The following is a 21,048-nucleotide window of genomic DNA, read 5'->3' on the forward strand; positions in this document are numbered from 1 at the left end:
TTTACGTGCCACCTGCACAGTGCTGATGAAATTCAGTTTGGTTTTATCCCGGGGAAAAGCCCCAATTTTGTTATTTTCAGTCAGGCAACTGCAAGAGAAGTATTTAACTAAGAGTGTACTCAGTGCAAGCTATGGACACACAAGAGGTTCACAAGTACAGTGATGAATTTAGTGTACATCTAGGTATTCACTAAGGTTCAGTCCTCAGCCCCCTCCTATTCATCATCATCCTCCAAGCCATAACAGAGGAATTTAAAACTGGAAGCCCTCGGCTGATGATCTTCCTTGCTTAGCAGAATCTGTAACAGAACTAGAAAAGAAATTCCAGGTGTGGAAAAAAAGAAACCTGGAATCAAAGGGTCTTAAAGTTAACCTAGCAAAGACCAAGGACCTAGTAAGCAGACAGGACCCTACCCACTTAAGGTAAATGGGCCTGCTCAATATGTAGGAATGGTGTAGGCATGAATTTCATTCGGTGTACTCAGTGCAAGTTATGGACACACAAAAGGTGCAGTGGAATTGCAGGAAGGTTAACAGACAAAGTTGTGTTTGTTTGTGGAAGATGTACAAGAACCATGAAGACTACAAATATACAGGGAACTGATTTTCTCAAATAACCTGGAGGCTCTTTAAAGGTGGTAGATAATTTGTGTCCATAACTTGCACTGAGTACACCGAATGGAATTCATGCTTACACCGTTCCTACATATTGAGTACTTGGTGACCCTGTCAGTGCTGGTGCCATAGAGAAAAGCACCCAGTACACTCTGTAAAGTGGGTGGCATTAGAAAGGGCATCCAGCTGGAGACAACATGTCAAAACAGACAATGGAACCAGGTGTAACTCCTGGCCTTGCCTGCTCCCATCAAACCATTCAACTCATGCCAGTATTGAAATAAGGATGTTAAATGATGAGGATTTTATATATGTATGTATATATAAAAATATACACACACACACACATTATATATGTACATATACATATGTATATATATATATATATTTATCGTCCAACCCATGCCAACATGGAAAACGGATGTAAAACAATGATGATGATATATATATATATATATATATATATATATATCTTTTACTCTCTTTTAGTTGTTTCAGTCATTTGACTGTGGCCATGCTGGAGCACCACCTTTAGTCGAACAAATCGACCCCAGGACTTATTCTTTGGAAGCCTAGTACTTATTCTATCGATCACTTTTGCCGAACCGCTAAGTTACGGGGACGTAAACACGCCAGCATCGGTTGTCAAGCAATGTTGGGGGGACAAACACAGACACGCAAACATATGTATACATATATACAATGGGCTTCTTTCAGTTTCCGTCTACCAAATCCACTCACAAGGCTTTGGTCGACCCGAGGCTATAGTAGGAGACATTTGCCCAAGATACCACGCAGTGGGACTGAACCCGGAACCATGTGGTTGGTAAGCACGCTACTTACCACACAGCCACTCCTGCACCTATTAAAAGATAAATACTATTTTTTTTTTTTGCGATAATAGTAATATATATATATATATATATATATATATATATATATATATATATATATATATATATATATATATATATTATATTATATATATATACACAGGGTGTTCAAAAAGTCTCTTCACAGTAAGTATTTAATGGTTTTCAGGTGATTCTTGTATACTAATCCCCAGATAAAAAATTTCCAGTGGTGTTAAATCCAGTGATCTTGGTGGCCAAAGTCCCTTTGAAATAATCCATTCACCGAAAAACTCTTGAAGTTGCACCATGGTGATGAGCAGGATGAAAAAAATTCACTGCGGAGAATCTTTTTGATATATATATATATATATATATATATATATATATATATATATATATATATATATGTATATATGTATATTAGAAAACATAAATCTGGAGAAGAAGCACTTTCTAAAACGTACAGTAGTCAATGTTTTTTACTGGGGAAGGTTAGTTTATGGGGTTAGCCTGGGTTTCCTGTTTAAAGATCTTAGGAGAACAGGTCTTGGGGTCTAATGATATGCCATAAAGTTAAACCCTTTATGGATGAGAAACTCTAGGTAACCCCATAAACTGGCCTACCCCAGTTATATATATAATACATATATGTAGTATGTGTATGTAAATTTGTATATGTGTGTGTATATATATGTGTGTGTGAGTGTGTATATATATGTATGTGTATATGTGTGTGTGTGCGTGTGTGTGTATATATATATTTATGTGCGTGTATTGGTATACATACGTGCATCTCTATATATACACATGTAGGTCCATATAACTAACTGACAGATAGACGTGCACAATGAAAATACTGTGAACTATTTGGACATTTACTTCAATTATTAGCAAGTTAGGTGGAAAGCACTCTGCACCCAATCTCGTCTCATTTATGTAATGTATACCAGCATAATATTATATAATCTGCTCACAGCACATAATGGTATCATTTGCGTATATGATCTTGTAGTTTAATGAAATATAATATTACACTGAATATACATATTACTTATATATTGTTGTTGTTTAGCTTGAGGTCAGCTGTGATTGAATAGGCTAATGATGAAAGACATTCCATTCGTGACTGTCGTTTTTTTTTATATCAGGTAAAATGTAATCAGTGTTCCTTTTTTTTCAATGTATATTTCGTTTTTAACAGAGTAGGATGTAATTCGCGGAATATTTAACTGCTATTTCTAACGAGTTACAGGGAGGTTCCCTTTCGTTGGTCTGATGTATTAGTGTTGCATACATGCGCAGAGTTAAAGCGCGTGTTACTAACACAAGCCGTGGCTATACTTGTGAACACCTGCTCATCTCCCTTCCTTCTTCAATAATTTATGTGAGTAGTCACATGACACATGAGTGGTGCTGTAGCCTCGAGGTGAATTTTGCGCCCTCAATGCCAATGGCCGCCATGTCTTTTAATTTCTCCATTCATCTTCCTACCATTATCAATATCACGAAATAATTCTTATTTGATAGGATCAATGACACTATAGAAGCAGTCGTATCTGTTAAAGGAAATATGAAAATACATGTAAAACGTCAATGGATGAGATTATTCGTTCAGTTGCTGTTATCACCGAAACATTTATTACTTCAAACCTGAAAATGTAACCACTCCTTTTAGTTTAAGAAGCTTTAAATCAATTAAAACTTAAAGAATAGCTATAAGATTCCAAATATTATACATTTTGATGATTTTTTCACTAAACTGTGTTCAACAGTCACTTCCTTCCTGTTGAACACAGTATATTCTCTATCAAAACATGTAAATGTATTAACCTAAAAAGCATCTAAAAGTCACACCATTAAAGTGTTCTTGCCTCGCGTTCCGTTCGATGAGTAACTCCCCTTGATTGCCCCTCTCTTTCTTTTTCTACATATTTTTTCTATCTCTCGCACGCATACACGTCGAGTAACTCCCCTTGTTACTCTCCTCCCTCTTTCTTCCTGCATGTATCCCTCCTTCGCTTCTCATTCTCTCCCCCTCTCTCTTCTTGCATGTATCCCTCCTTCCCTTGTCATTCTCTCCCCCTCTGTCTCTGCCTTCCTATTTATCATCCATCTCGCTCTCTTTCTCTCTCACTACCCTATAATACCCTCTCTCTCTCTCTCTTTCACTCTCTCAATACTGTTGAAAAGGACTACAACACCCCGCCAGCGGAAGCACCAACTATACGTCTTCTTTTCTAAACGTTGTCTTCGTTTTTACTCAACACTTGGATTCTCCAGGTAAATATAATATCATATAATATATTCCACACCAACAAATACTCCACACACCATCATCTGATTGCTTTCCATTACATCTCCGAGTTTGTATTCATTAACAACAGCCAACCACACACAAATACATACAGACACATACATATATACACATATATAAATACACATACATATATACATATATATATATGTGTGTGTGTGTGCTATTTTTCTTGTAATTAAATGTGAATTATGTCAAGTATTCAAGTATTAGTATATAGTATCAAAGAAATATACTAGAAATAACTGTGTATACCGATGATATTGTTTTTTCTTTATATAATTTAATCATTCCACCCTTCTTCGCCATACATCACCAATCCCAGTCATAAATCTTTTCACTTATTCATCTCTCATTTATATTAATTTCTCCTCACTAAATATCCCCAACGATCTACTCGAATGATATTCATCTGTCGTGGTTCGTTGTTGCTGCAGTCATTTCTGTTCCTTCTGTGCCATTATATCCTTTACATGTTTCTTCTTGTTTTTTTTTTCCCGACAACTCCCCCTTCTTTGACCGAGTGGGTGTGATACGATTGTTTGTCCGCATATAACAGCTGTTAAAAAAGGGGGTAATATTCAAATATAAATAACCGAAACGATTTAAACGAATATTGTAATTATCATACATTAAAAAGCAATAATTTATTTAACACTCACAGCATAATTAATGTCTATAAACCATCAAATTGACATCCCTTCTCTTCCTTTATCGTCCTATGTAATGTGTTCGTCTCTTCTATGATGTCGACGACATCGAAATGGACTGTAAACGACGTGGAGACCAAACCTGACTCCACAAATTTCAATGTCACTATCCAAGTGCCTACGCAAACTTTACCATCATCTCCTCTCTATGTTAATCGATGTTAAACGTTAGAATATCTCTGACATATTAATTGATTATCCATTTCTTGGCAATTAGTAATCACTAATTGACTACGATGATGTCCTACTTTAACAATTATAATATTCTCATCCATCCATCCATTTCTAGAGTACCTTATATATATATATATATCAGTCACCTTCCTATTTTATTTTTCTATTGATATTCGCCTACACTGTTCGGTTCATTCACCTGTAACCTCTCCTTAAACACCAATATTATTTATCATCACCTCTTATAATCTGTATGTTGCTTATTTTTGCAATTGATTCTGCACTAATTGCGATATAATAATAATAATAATAATAATAATTATTATTATTATTATAAAAGACGATAGAACCTCTTTTAATGCCGTGCCTTACTCGTGCCCTATTACTTTTGAGTCTGTCAGCAGCTTCAGTTTTGGTTGTCGAAAATAGATATCGTGTTCTGACCCATTCCTGGATCATCTACCCATCATTATTTACTCCTCATCTGATGACATTGAATTATCTGTGTATAATTGAGTATATAGACATTATTATTATTATTATTATCATTTCCTTCCCGTGTTTTCTTTCATATGTATATTGCGGGGCATTCCACCGTTTGCTGTGGTCTTATACACTGTTGATCCCACCCATCTCTCACACACACACACACACATATATATATATATATATATATATATATAGACACACTATAAATGTCGGTACCCGATTTGCTATTACACACCACTTTCAGACAGAATCGATAACAGTTGTGTCACTCAAGATCATCTGGTTTAATTCCCAGCATCTCTGTTGAAATGTTCTCCAGTTGTGTGTTTTGAGACCTCAATATTTCTTTGGCAAGGTTACCGATGCTGACTTTGGCACAATCTTCTGCTGTAGCATCTTGAGAGACAACCACAATGAAACAAAACAGTTCAATCGAACTATTAACAAGAGAATTTTTTTTCCTCCACCGTCTCATTGTTTATTGTTTTCGATTTTGTGTGTGTATATATATATATATATATATATATATATATATATATGTGTGTGTGTGTGTGTATGCCTGTGTTTCTTTTCTTTCATCGAAGTAAACAATCAGCGTTGTTTTTGTGTTTGTATTCATGTGTGAAAAAGGACATTTTTAGGCCTTTAGCGAGGATCATTCTCTCTTCGTCGACATAGGAGTTTTAACTAAATTGTCATCAATACACCCACTTCGTACTTTACTTCACTGCTTACGTGGTACATAGTACAGGCGCACCACACACACACACACGCATATATATATATATATATGCGTGTTTGTATCCGTGTTATACAAGCATATATAAATATACATGTTTGTATGTTATGTGTCTTTATCTAAGCTATACAAACATTGGCTTAAAAAAGCTTTCTCTTCTTATAAATTTGTTTCGTTATTTATATTCTCGCCATCCAGAAATCGAATTCTGTTCGATCATTCATATTGATTTTTATGAGCTTATCTGTAATTTTAATAGGCTTTGGATCTTGGGGACATCAGCTATCAGCTGCTTCCAGCATTTTTATATATTCGTCCAGCGATGAATGTGTACGCGTATATACACACACACATCCATAAACCGTATATCTTATAAATGAAAAGCTGTGATGTTTTAGAAAATTATTATTTTTTTAAAATTAGTATTATTACATTTTAAAATTTAATTTAGACTCGCCCAGTTTTAAGCTTGTTGGGAGAAATATTCTGTCATCGCGTCCTTTCACACGTTCACGCCCACTTACTTCCTTCACTCACCAAAATTGCTGCTCTGAAACAGAAGTACGCGCGCGTATGTGTGTGTGTGTATGTGTGTTCTTTCTCTAATCAAAATTTTGAGTTTTTTTAGCTGTTGGTAAGTAGTTCCTCTCAGACGAAAGTAGGTTTTTAAGAACCACCTGCAGTGTCACTTTCTGTGCCATAAACTTACCAACACACTTTCTCTAGAATGTTTCTACCCAATGAAACGAATGATTATATATATATATATATATATATATATATATATATATATATATATATAATATATGTATATATATATATATATAAAATATATGTAGTGTGTGCATGTGTGTCTATGTGTATGTATATTTTATATATATATATATATATATATATATATATCTCTTGTCAATTTTTTTCATTAAGACTGCCTGATACATGAGAAAAAAAAATAAAATAAAAATTTTAAATGGAATTTTCAATAATTTAAACCTACCAATCCACACACAGGTTTAATTGCCTTATAATTCTGGTGAGAACGGAGATCTTTTTTCTGTTATCTGACAGCTGATGCTAGTTTGGATCAATATTTAAAATAGGATTCTTCTTGTTATCCTTGTCAAAATGAATAGTTGCACATTTCATGTTTTCCTCTAAAGACACAAGTGTAGCATTAGTTTTTTTTTTCTTGCTGTTTTTGTTTTCTTTGAGAGGAGGGGGAAGACCTGAAATTTCCTCTTAGAAAATTCTCTAAATAGTTTTGATTTATAATCCTTTTAAGTATTGTTGCCTTTTGCTTCATAACCGTTTGGTATTTTAGTTCCAGAATGGCAAAATTCTGCTTAAACTTGGCAATGAACTTTCAATTTAGCAGAACAGCTAGCTTTTCTTTTGGTTCAGTCGCTAGACTATGGCCATACTGGGACAACATCTCGAAGAATTTTAGTCAAATGAATCGATTCCCAGCACTTATTTTTATTTTAAGCCTGGTACTTATTCTATCTGTCTGTTTTGCTGAACTGATAAGTCATATGGATGTAAACACACCAACACCGGTTATCAAGTGGTGGTGGACAAACACAGACAGGAAAACACACACACATATGATAGGCTTCTTTCAGTTTCTCTTTACCAAATCCATTCACAAGGCTTTTGTTGGCCGAAAGCTATAGTAGAAAATACTTTCCTTGCCACAGAGCCACGCCGAGCTTTAATTGGCTTTATTATTTCTTTTTGGATTGTAATAGCCTTCATTGGTGCCACTTTAGTGTGCATTCCACCTGGCTATTTATACCTTAGCATGCAGTCAAACCCCAGGCCCTAACCCAAATCCTGATCAGGTAATCTCACATCTAGACTATGGAGACAGTTGTAGACTGCATGCTAAAATAGCCCCCATTTGTCATCATCATGATCATCATTTAACATCTGCTTTCCATGCTAGCATGGGTTGGACAATTTGATTGGGGACTGGCGAAGCGGATGGCTACACTAGGCTCCAATCTGATTTGGCAGAGTTTCTACAGCTGGATGCTCTTCCTAACGTCAACCACTCTGAGAGTGTAGTGGGTGCTTTTTTACGTTCCACCGGCACAAGGGCCAGTCCAGCAGTACTGGCACGGGAGCGAGACCGCTGCTCTGGCAGTGATCCTGCTCGGATGGTGCTGTTAGCGTTCCACTGGCACGGGTGCCAGTCATCAAATTTGGTTCAGTTTCGATCTCACTTGCCCCAACAGGTCTTCGCAAGCTGAGTTTAGTGTTCCATGAGGAAAGGTTGGCATGGGTGCCAGTCATCAAATTGGGTTCAATTTCGATTTGTGTAAGCATTAATTCTATAAATCAGTTTATATCTCACGAGCAAGTTTATCTTTCTGTTTTGATTTTTATGTGAAAGGTAGAATTAAAGTTTAAGCCAATATGTACTGAAGAATGAAGATTTTTCTTATTAGTTTAAAAAAAAAAATATTGAACATAGATAATATGACATTACTATTTGTAAATCTCACAACGAGAGATATTCAGTAACAGTACTTTGGAGTAAAGATTATTTGCCAACATAATATGGCAGCTCAAAACAATATCCGTGTATTGTGATAACCCAAAATATCCCAGAAATCATGATACACAGATATTGTTTTGAGCTGAGCGGGGGTGCTAGATTCCCTTGTTCAAAAATATAAGGACACAGATCGTGTCGTATAGCCAGCTGGAGACGATGTTTCCTGGGGCTAAATTACAGCAACATTCGTACTAAACCAGGACTGCCATGTTATGTTGGCAAACAATCTTTACTCCATAGATATTATGATTTAAAGTCTTCTGCTAATTTTGTTCATATCATCATCATTTTGCTGTCCATTTTTCCATGCCTGCATGAGTCGGACAATTTGTTGAGGCAGATTTTCTGTGACTGGATACTCTCTCTTTTGTCAACTTTCACCTGTTTCCAAGCAAATTAGCATTTCCTTGTGACTGTACAAATTTTTGTAGAAGATGGTTGTATGACATTGGCATTCCTTTACAACTGCTGTAATATGGAGGCAGGGAAACCCACACATGCACATATATTACCTCTGTTGGTAACAAAAAAAGTCCTTCTTGCAGAGTGACAATCAGATTGTATGATGTTTGAGTGCAAACAGCAATGCTGCATGGTAGTGGAAATGCTACATGGCAGAGGACATGGGAAGACTTGGACGAAATGAAGCTAGTGTTCTACATGGAATGTGCAACATCAGTGTGCAAATGAATGACAAATTGGGCATAAGAGAAATCAGATGCAGTGCACAAGAAAGAGGGTTGTGTTGGCATGGACATTTGATGAGTATGGATGAAAACAACCATATAAAGAATTGCTGAATGTTGATGAAACTTGTAGAAGGAGGAATCCTAGGTAGACATGGGACAAAGTAGTGAAGGTTAAAGACGATTGGCAATTTAGTGTGCTGGAAGAGACCCATCTGTTTCAACAAAAGTGAGGTTCTAAAAGACTTAGGTATTTGTTAGGCATTCACCGAACCTTGCCCCTGTCCCAGCATCCAATCTGTCTCTGTCAAGCTTTCCTCACCTTTCATCTTTCTAACACCTGTCTTTCTACTCTTCTAACTATGGCACAATTCAGCAGCTGAAATCATATGAGAGCAGAATCTGCATGTATTTCAACCCCCACCCCCAATACTACCAATTACCACTCCCTAGACCTACTTCCTTTTAACAGCCATTCCTCATTCTCAGTGTCCTCTTGTCCCACTTTATTTTCCACCATTCACTTTTTGTGTGTGTGTGTGTCCAGCCCTACCAAATTATCTCTCTGTCCTCTGTTGTACCTCATCTTTCACACCCTTTCTTATCTGCTGTTATTCTCAATGCCCTGTCACATCTGCGGTTGGCCTCCTTCACCTTTATCTGCCACTCACTATAGCCACCCCTACATACCTCTGGCATCCATCTCTGTCACTGTACACCTCTCTTCATCTCCCTATTTTCTGATCTGTCTACAGGTTTATTATATTGCTGTTTTCCACCCTTCTTTTATTGCCACTTACCACCACCTCTTTGTGAGCCACCCCTATTTCTTTCTACCATACTGGTATTTACCATTGACCTCACCTCCACCCTTGTTCCATTCACTACATTCACCTTTATCCCATCTCTAACTATCCTTCACTCTCTTCTCTTACTCTGATGAACTTATCCACTCATCCTTCCTGGTCCTTTGTTTGTGCTCTCTCTCTTATACTCACCTTTTTGTATCTTGAGTACATTTTGACACCTCATCACTACCATCACTGTCTTTCCAGCAACTCCTTCTGCTCTTATGTAATGCAGAGTAGCCGTGTATCTCATCATCATTGTTTAACATCTGCTTTGGGTTGGACAGTTTGATTGAGGACTGGCAAGCCAGGAGGCTGTACCAGGCCCCAATCTGTTCTGGTAAGGTTTGTACAGCCGGATGACCTTCCTAACACCAACCATTCTGAGAGTGTAGTGCGTGCTTTTTACGTGCCGCCGGCACAAGACCAGTCAGGTGGTCTGGGCATCAACCATACCTGAATGGTGCTTTTTATGTGCCACTGGCACAGGTGCCAGTCAGGTGGCATTGGTATCGGACATGACTATGATTTCACTTGACTCAACAGATCTTCTCAAGCAAGTCCTCCGATTTGTTGGATCCTCTCAAACTGCCCTACCCATGCCACTGTGGAAGACAGATATTGATGATGATGATGATGATATATAGTCACACAGATACACGATGAGTGTTTTTCAGTGTCTGCTTACCAAATCCACTCTCAAGGCTTTGGTTGACCCAGGGCTATAATAGAAGACACTTGTCCAAAATGCCACAATGTGGGACGGAACCCAAACCATGTGGCTGCGAAGTGAGCTTCTTAACTTGCCGTAACCAAAGGGAAGTCTAGCATTCTGATGTTTGATCTTCTCTCAAATATTATTAACACAAGATATGTTTTTCAGGGTTCGTAGTGTCTCTGCTGCTGCTATTTGTAAAGAATATTGGATTACAAGGTGCTGTTACTACAATATATTAGTGATAAAATATGGAATATTTATATCTCTGTTTGTGTCATACATGATTGATATTGTCACCTGTCTATCTCAGTTGTATTTCATTTATTATGTTTTAACTTATCGATATTGGTTTTTAATCATTCTGAACCTATGTGTTTTTGAGATGGGCTAGAATTTTATACAGAAATGAAAATGTCCAATGTCGCCTGTAATGGGTTTTCAGTTCACTCACCAAAGGTTTCATCTTCATATCGCATGCCCCAAACAAGTTACTCCTGATGAGTGTATCTTTCTAGACTATTGACCATTACTAGAAATAATTGGTTTGAGGAGTGATTGAAAGAGAATTGGTTTGAGTTCAACCCTTCAAAATTTAAATTTCTCTGTCGAATGTAAGGATTATTTATTCACATTATTTTGTGTTAATCATGGATTATCTTGTAGCTTTGAGATCTCAATGACACAACTATTTATTTTAGAATGACATTGTCAGGCAGGTGTGAAAGGCTGTATCTGGATGGTTTGCATATAAAATAGACAGATTGGTTTAACATGTAACTGAACTTGCATTGCAGGTTCAGCTAACTGCAAGTTCAGTAGCATTTGCTTGTGAGAAGTAAATTGCACATCACTCTAATTGGAATGGTATCAGAGTTAAGATATGACTAAAGATCTGGTATATAACCCAAACATATGAGATTAATTTCAATGAACTTTGAATAAAAAATAAAACTTTTATCTCTGATGGTGTTTTGTTTGAGTTTGATACTTAACATTATAATTTAGATTGATAAAGAGCAGGTGTGGCTGTATGGTAAGAAGTGTACTTCCCTAACACATGGTCTTGGGTTCAGTCCCACTCTGGCACCTCGGGCAAGTGTCTTCTACTATAGCCTCCAAGCCAACCAAAACCTTGTGAGTGGATTTGGTACGGGGAAACTGAAAGAAGACAATTGTATATATCCACACACACACAGACACACGTATATATTTATAGTTGAAATTTACAGAACAATAAAAGACAAAGACAGTGTAGAAACAACAAGTAGGTGTATTAGTTTGACGCTCGGGATGGTGAGAAAGTCTTTTACGTTTCGAGCCTATGCTCTTCAACAGAAAGGAACACGAGGAAATAAACAGGGAGAGAATAAAAAACTTGTGGATTTAGCGATCAAGCATGGCGACTGGTTGGAAAAAGGTAGTTTGACAGGAGAGCTAGGAAGAAGGGGAGATAATAAAATACTGGTGATCCCAAAACGAAGGTACGTGTGTGTATGTGAGAGTGTGTGCATGTGGATAGGGGCTAGTGACTTTGACGTGTAGATGTGTGCATCTGTGTGTGTGTTGAGAACCACTGCCCTATCACATGAATTCACATCAAGAATCTTGTAAACCAAATATAAGGCTGAAATATCTTTGAGCTTTCTCGCTGCTGCATACCAGTGCTATGTCGAGCATCAGTTTTACTTTACAGGAGAAGCTCATTAAATAAGACACTGATTCCAACAATTTATGCTGATGGGTCTCCAACACATTGTAGAATGGAGAAACTTGTATAAACCAAAGACTGCAGGATGATCAAAACTGATATTCTTGTAATGAGTTGCAGCAGTAATTGCAGACTTGAATGCTGTATTCTTGGACCAAATGATTGGTTTTCTTAATCTTGGCAAAAACTGTTATTTGTTTCAAAGTGATTAGTAAATCTTTTACTAAGAACATTGGTTTGATAATGACAACAAATCTCCATAGTTTTAATAGGATCACATTATATTGTTTCTTTAATCCTTTCATAGCAATATTTCCAATAAAATACAGAATTAATTGAAATTAATTTTGAAAATTGTCCCAAGTACAAAGAGATTTTGTAAAATAAATAACTTGTTCCATTATTAAGCTGATGTTTGGAATTAGATCTGAAAGAAGGCCCATCATCATCATTGTTTGTATCATCCACTTTTCCATTCTTCCATGGGTCAGATAAAGTTTACTGCACCTGTTTCCAAGGAAGGTAATATTTCTCCATCGCCAGACATGGTCTCACAGGATATTGGTAATGGATGACACTGCTGGAGTCGGAGTCGGTAAAATTTCCAATCATTTACTTATTTATTTTTCCTAAAATTTTCATTGCATCTTGCAACGTTTCCAATAGTTGTTGACACTGTCCATTATTCAAACTGCGTTCTTTTTGCTTGTTTGTTTGTGCTCACTGACACACACACATACAAGCAAAGCAAACAAAAAGAACGCAGCTCGGATAATGGACAAAGCCAACACATATTGAAAAGGTTGCAAGTTGCAACAAAAGTTTTTGGAAAATAAATGAGTAAATGAGTGAAAATTTTACTGGTGAGTGTTAAATTATAAAGCACCAAAAGAGAATGACTCTCCCTAGACCCAACAGAATATGCTTCAACACACAAACTCACATAAAGAATCTTGCAAACCAAATCCCAAAACGAAATATTGTAAATTACTCCTTTCTCTTTAATTACTGGACATATTTAACTCTGTAGTAATCTCTTTAAATTTTTTGATGGTCCACAACTATATGAAACTTTTGAGTTTTAATTTCAAAATATTTATCACTTATGAGAATGTGTTTACACTGAAGTTATGCAGTTGTAGTTGATTATTAGCTGGCGTGACTAGATCAGGTTTCATTAACAGAGAATTGCTAACATGGAGGTATAGTAGTTTGAGTCATAGCTGCAAATATGCTGGGGTTTTCTGGGGGTTTTTTTTTCACTTGAATAATAAGGGCTCCAAAGATTGGTTGCTTAAATCTTGTCAAACTGAAAAAAATATAAAAACAGCAAAAAAGAACAAAACAAACAAGATAAAAAAGAAAAAAAAATCTAGTTGTTGACTTTTATTGATTATTTTGGAAATGTGGGGTGCAATGACCCAGTGGTTAGGGCAGCAAACTCAGTCGTAGGATCGAGGTTTCAATTCCCAGACTGGGCTTTGTGAGTGTTTGTTGAGTGAAAGCACCTAAAGCTCTACAAGGCTCCGCCCTGCTGTACTCTGTCACCACAATTTTCTCTCACTCTTTCTTTCTCTTTCTGTTGTACCTGTATTTCAAAGGGGCCAACCTCGTCACACTCTATGTCATGCTGAATTTCCCTGAAAACTATGTTAAGGGTACACGTGTCTGTGGAGTGCTCAGCCACTTGCACGTTAATTTCACGAGCAAGCTGTCCCATTGATCGGATCAACTGGGACCCTCATCGTCATAACCGACGGAGTTCCACGATTTTGGAAATAGAAATGCTGTTTAAATAAAGAGGGATTCCTTTTGGTTCCAACTTGCAGAATTTATACTTTTGGTAAACCTGATTAAAACTGACAACTTGCTCAAGCTAGGATATATAATTGTGAAGGCATATGACCTAGTGGTTAAAGTTTTGCACTCCTGGTTGTAAGATTGCAGTTTCTATTCCTGGGTTGAGTCATGTGTTGTGTTCTTGAGCAAAACACTTTGTTTCACTTTGCGCCAATCTGCTCAGCTGTAAATGAGTTCTGATGATAACTGGAAAGTTAACCCTGCAATGGACTGACATCCCATCCAGGTGAGATGGTGTATAATCTCCGTCACTTACACACTATGGAAAATTGGTTAAGCTTTGGCCTTATAAGTCTTAGTGCTCATGACAATGCTACATATATTACAAGATATAAAATTAGATAAAGCAGAGATATTTTAATAGAGGAGAAATGTCTAGTAATATATTTTCCAACATTGCTGTTAGCAATATGTGTGTCATTTTAAGTTTATAATTATTTCTACAATTTATTGTATAAATGACTATTTCATTAAGTCATCATTTAGTATTGTTAGCAAAGACCATGGCTAGTCTCTGCTATTTTTTTTTTTTTCATGCATTTTCAGCTTGAATTTATTTATTCACCCTGCCTTGGTTTGATTGATTATGACTTTCAGAAATAGTTATAGAATTAGTTTATTTAGCAGCAAGGCTATTGTGGTGTATGTTAACAAATCTGTGTTCATTAAATCTCCATTATTTCATGAAGTGACAGATTTTCTATATTCAGTTCTCATTTACATATAGGCCATACTTAATGGATAAATAAATGGTCATTAAGCCAAGTATATAAAAACCATATTATTATTTTTTTTTAATCAGAAAATGATATAACAAAAAATTTTTTTTTTTTGTCAAAACGTGTCTCATTAATTTAGAATTAATGATACTCCAATATGACATTTTTATATTTGTAAGATGATTATATATATATAATAATGGTTTCAAATATTCGCACAAGGCCAGCAATTTCAGGGGCAAGTGTCAGTTAATTATATCAACCCCAGTGCTCAACTGGTACTTATTTCATTGACCCCTGAAAGGATGAAAGACAAAGTTGACTTTGTGGAATTTAAACTCACAATGCTAACCATGCTAACAATCTTGGCAGCTTGCTGCCCTATTTGTTTGTACATGATATTCAGCCAAAAAAATTTGTTTTCTTTATCTGTCACTCATTTCAGTTATTGGACTGTGGCCATGCTGGGGCACTGTCTTGAAGGATTTAACCAACAAATTGCCCCCAGTATTTATTTTTAGTTCTGGTACTTATTGTATTGGTCTCTTTAGTCATGGGGGGACATAAACAAACCATCACTGCTTGTCAAGTGATAGGTGGGGGGGGGGGGGGCAACCTACACCAAAATACACTGCCTCAAACTAACTCTTATCCAACCTATTTCAGCAGCAACATTTGACTTGTATATTGATTGGTCCATTTTAAACATAGCAAACAAACTAGATGTTATGTTTTAAAAAATGTTCATTTAAATCTGACATTTTGTCTGTTTTCAGATAATTAGCATAGGAATAAAATTTATAAATAACAACTAAGTGATGTACTAAGCTAGCTACTAGATAATGTAAGAATTTGAAATGACACTCCTCGACTATAACTGCCAATGGTGTTGTTTAGCTTCCAATCAGTCTTTGCTGAGCAAACCTATGGTCAAAAACATTTTGACACATTCTAGCATTGTCTGTCTTGCTGTTTTGTGTATTTAACACTACACCATCCAGTATGTTCCTCATCTTTTGAGACAGTAAAGTGTATCATCATCATCATCATCATCATACTCTTTTACTTGTTTCAGTCATTCGACTGCGGCCATGCTGGAGCATCACCTTTTAGACGAACAAATCGACTCCCAGGACTTATTCTTTGGAAGCGGCGTACTTATTCTATTGGTCTCTTTTGCCGAACCGCTAAGTTACGGGGATGTAAACCCACCACCATCGGTTGTCAAGCGATGCTGGGGGGACAAACACAGATACACAAACATATACACACACATATATACATATATATGACGGGCTTCTTTCAGTTTCCGTCTACCAAATCCACTCACAAGGCTTTGGTCAGCCCGAGGCTATAGTAGAAGACACTTGCCCAAGGTGCCACGCAGTGGGACTGAACCCAGAACCATGTGGTTGGTAAGCAAGCTACTAACCACACAGCCACTCCTACACTCCTCCTCTTTACTTTTATATCTGATGCAATATAAGACACACTTTTTTTTTCAGAAACATTTCTCAAATTTTATCATTCCATATTTTATAGTCAAGCCTACATTACATGCTCCAATGCACTAAACGTTTTTCCTAAATACGCGCTACTGAAATTGGGGTGCACTGAATATGCCCATGTGACAGTATTTCTTGTCTGTGCTGAAATAGGTTGCATAAGAGTTAGTTTTGAGGCGTCTTATATGACATCAAATATATAAGTGAAGATGATGATGATGATGATGATACACTTTACTGTCTTAAAAGTTGGAGGAACAGAATGGATGGTGTAGTGTTAAATACACAAAACAGCAAGACAGACAATGCTAGAATGTGTCAAAATGCTTTTGACCATAGGTTTGCTCAGCAAAGACTGATTGGAAGCTAAACAACACCATTGGCAGTAATAGTCTAGGAGTGTCATTGCAAATTCTTTCAGTATCTAGTAGCTAGCTTAGTACATCACTTAGTTGTTATCTTCTTCTGCCCCACCCCTTGCCTCTGAACTAGTTTCTTGTTTTAGCTAAAGTCTGTACTAATTCTGTATCACATGTTAAGTAACATTTGACTTGAATGACCAAGATATTGTATATTGATTGGTCCATGTTAAATATAGGAAAAAAACTAGATGTTACGTTTAGAAAATGTTCATTTAAATCTGATGTTTTGTCTTTTTTAGATTTTTAGTATAGGAATAAACTTTATAAATGTATATCATCATCACCATCATTTAATGTCTGCTTTCCATGCTGGCATGAGTTACACAGCTTGACTGGAATGGGTAAGCCAAGGAACTGCACCAGACCCCAGTCTGATTTGGCATGGTTTCTATGGCTGGATGCCCTTCCTAACATCAACCACTTCAAGAGTGTAATGGGTGTTATTATCTGCCACCGGCACAAGTGCCATTTACATGATGTCAGCACTGGCCAGGACTACACTTTCACAGGTGCCATTTACATGACATCGGCAGGGTGCCATTTTGTCAGCAACGGCCATGACTATGCTTTCACAGTTGCCATTTACAGGGCACCAGCAGGGTGCTGTTTACAGGACACCAGCAACAGCCACGACTACGATTTCACAGGTACCATTTACAAGACACTGGCAGGCATTTAAAATTTAAACCCCATTTGTGTTTTCTTTTTTATAACTACATCACACCTGGAACCAACCCCAGATTTGGTACCTGTTGTATATATATATATATATATATGTGTGTATTTGTGTGTACCCTTGTCTTGACATCACGTTAGAGTTGTAACCAAGCATCATAATGATGATGATGATGCACAAACATGTCCAGCACTGGGGAAATATTCCCTTGCTTGGAAACAGGTGAAGGTTGGTGACAGAAAAGGCATCCAACATGGAAAAGGGAATGTTAAACAATGATGATGATGATATAGACTGACCATATGTTTGGAGTTATAAGATGCATAGTTTTGGAAAACCTGTTCTTTCATTTTGCCCTTGCCATTCTTATAATTGGCAAGAAGACAATGGTTTTTTTTTTTTTTTTTGTGTGACTACTTTATCTGACCTAAATATCTTTAGCACCAAAAATTATATTTGATATAGTAAATTACTAGATTATATGGTGAGAAATTCAGTAGGATTTAAACTGTTTACAATTTAAGTATGTGATGTTAATTTTCATTACTGCTCTCATATCACGAAAGACTGAGTCTTTGGGATCATCACATGTCTGCATTAATGAGAACGTGTTAATTCTTCTCCAGACATTCCTTTACCTGTAGTTAGGACTCATATTAGGTTATTATTTTCTGTCCCTTTTTCCATGCTGGCATCAGTTAGATGAGTGTACTGATGAAGCATTTGCTAACCCTTACCTCTTTTTTTACCTCCACCTTATCAAAGGTAGAGGTATTGTTTTCTGTCATGTTTGTTTGTTTGTCTGTGGACAAAATATCTCAAGAACCACTGGATGGATTCAGATGAAACTTTCAGGGATGTTTGGCCTCGTGACTGGCACGAACTAATTAGATTTTAGCATCGATCTGGTACCAGACAAAGATTCTGGATTATTTTTCCTGTTTTTTTACTTAATTTTTGAGAACAGTCAGGTTCATTTTTAGTATTCTCATTTGTGAGAGTAGTCGAGTTTATTCCAGATATTCTCATTTTAAAAACCATCCCTGGTTAATCGCTGAAAAGATGTTGGTGCTGCCTTGGCAGAGGTTTGTGCTCGCTGAACCTTGAGATACATGGTTGGGAAGCAAGTTTGTTAACCATATAACCTTGCCTGGTTATGGCAAACCCATTCAACCCATATCTTTTATCTTTTATTTGTTTCAGTCATTAGACTGTGGCCATGCTTGGGCACTACCTTGAAGAAGTTTTAGCCGAATAAATCAACCTTAGTACTCTTTTTTTTATTAAGCCTGGTACTTTTCTATCAGTCTCAAACTGCTAAGCTACAAGGACATAAACAAACTAACACTGGTTGTCAAGCAGTGGTAGGAGACACACACATACGTACATATACACAATGGGCTTCTTTCAGTCTGCCAAATCCACTCCCAAGACTTTAGTCAGCCTGAGGCTGTAGTAGAAGACATTTGCTTAAGATGCCACACAGTGGAATCAAACCCAGAACCATGTGTTCTTACCACACAGCCACACTTGCACCTGTGTAGGAAAAAGAAATGAACAAAATGATAATGGTGTTGATTCTTTTCATAAAAAGCTTTAGCATTTACCATTGACCTTAACAAAGAGTTCATTTATCATTGTTAGGCTTCACCGACTGCAGTGACTATTTGGAAGGTCTCATTATACTGCTTAGCTCTGTCGACCTTGTTTTAAAATAGGAACTTCATGGTTGAGTGATTGTCATTAGGAAACACCTCTGGCTCTAAATTCCTTTCTAGTAACAATTTATATTATCATTATTTCACCTCCATGCCATACATTCTATCAAGATCTGTAGGGAGAGTTAAAGGTGTTAAAATAGATTATCCCTTTAGTATTCAGCCTTCTCTATCAAATATAATTCTTGTTTATTCACTTTGTCTTCAATTAATCATGCATTATCCCATAACTTTGAGAATTTGGTGTTGTGATTGTTTGATTTTACAATGACATTGTAGGGTAGGTGTGAGAAGCTGAAGAGGGTCAGTTTAAACGCTAAAGGATGGAGGACATTTAATTCTGTCAACGTGAATATCAATAGCTTATGTTTTATTTGCTTTAGTCATTGGGCGACAGAATAAGAACCAGGATTGAAAAGAAATAAGCTCTGGGGGTGATTTTGTTCAGCTAAAAAGCTTTCAGTGCTCCAGCATGACCACAGTCTTATGACTGAAACAAGTAAAAGATCAAAGATGATGAGTAATTGCAATTTCTTTTTATGGTTGGTCTCAAAAATCACCTATGTTGTGTCTCATAGTTCTCACACACAGCAAAGATTTTTTAATAATACAAAATGATGTCATTCTCTGTTCACCTAAAATCAAGTACATTTAGTTTAAACACACACACACATTCACACACACACACACACATTCACACACACACATACACACAGGTTTGTGTATTTGTACTTCAAAATAATTCCACTATTTTATGAAGAGTTTTTCTTTTATTAAATTTTGTGATTTGTCTTGTTTATTTTTTCATCTTGAGCGAGGTGTGAGAAAATGTGAGATTTTAAGGTTTCATTTCTTTGTTTGGCAGCCAGAGAAGGGTTGTAAAATGATAGGTAGGTAGGCAGATAGGTAGACAGGCACACACCTACAGACACACAGACAGACAGATATAATATGTAAATAAAGATGATAGGGATGCATAATTTACTCACACACACACACACAGTATGTATTTGTATATACATATAAACTCTGTGTGCATATATGCACACATTTTATATATGCATATACATGCATTAGCGTGTGTGTGTGTGTGTGTGTGTGTGTGTTGTATGTGTATAAGAATAGCTGAAAAAAATGGGTAATAATGCCAAATGTTTGAAGTCAATTGTCAAATAAGTTGGTCACAGATAAGACTCCAGAAAGTAGAAAATGTTCTTCACCGGTCAACAAACAAAATGATGCTAAATGCAGATTGTAGAAAGTGAAAATAATGTCCTAAATTCAAGGTAGTGAGTTTGATTCCTGGACCGGGCTGAGTGTTGTATTCTTGAGCAAGACCCTTTATTTCACATTATTCCAGTCCACTCAGCTGTAGAAATGAGTTGCAATGTCACTGGTGCCGAGCTGTATCAGCCTTTGCCTTTTGTTTGGATAACATCAGTGGCATGGTATGCATGGGTGACTGCTGGTCTTTCATAAATAGCTTTGCCTGGACTTGTGCCTCAGAAGGGAACTTTCTAGATGCAATCCCATGGTCATTATTGACCAAAGGGGATCTTTACTCTTTAAGTTCAAAGGTCATCAAGTTTGTGTGTCCACTTGTATTTTCTCTTACATTTCTTGCAAATTGTCTAAATTTCCCAAACGTAACTTCCATTTGAATACTCTTTGGAGATATAAATTATTATACAGACATAAGTAAATTCCCTGTCATGTATGGAAGACTTTCCCTA

At 36.6% G+C, this 21,048-nt stretch overlaps 1 protein-coding gene across 4 annotated transcripts in view; it reads left to right on the forward strand.

Annotated features, from left to right (window-relative positions):
- The first annotated feature begins 3,636 nt into the window (after positions 1 to 3,636).
- LOC106884155 (AP-2 complex subunit alpha-2) overlaps positions 3,637 to 21,048 on the forward strand; it is a 160,463-nt gene continuing 143,051 nt past the window's right edge. For all 4 annotated transcript variants that reach the window (XM_089355604.1, XM_089355606.1, XM_089355605.1 and 1 more), the window contains exon 1: positions 3,637 to 3,749. The gene's annotated coding sequence lies outside the window, so the exon portion shown is untranslated. The remainder of the gene's footprint in view (positions 3,750 to 21,048) is intronic.

Source organism: Octopus bimaculoides, chromosome 7 (assembly GCF_046866305.1).
Source record: "Octopus bimaculoides isolate indiv1 chromosome 7, ASM4686630v1, whole genome shotgun sequence".
Lineage (NCBI taxonomy): Eukaryota > Metazoa > Mollusca > Cephalopoda > Octopoda > Octopodidae > Octopus > Octopus bimaculoides.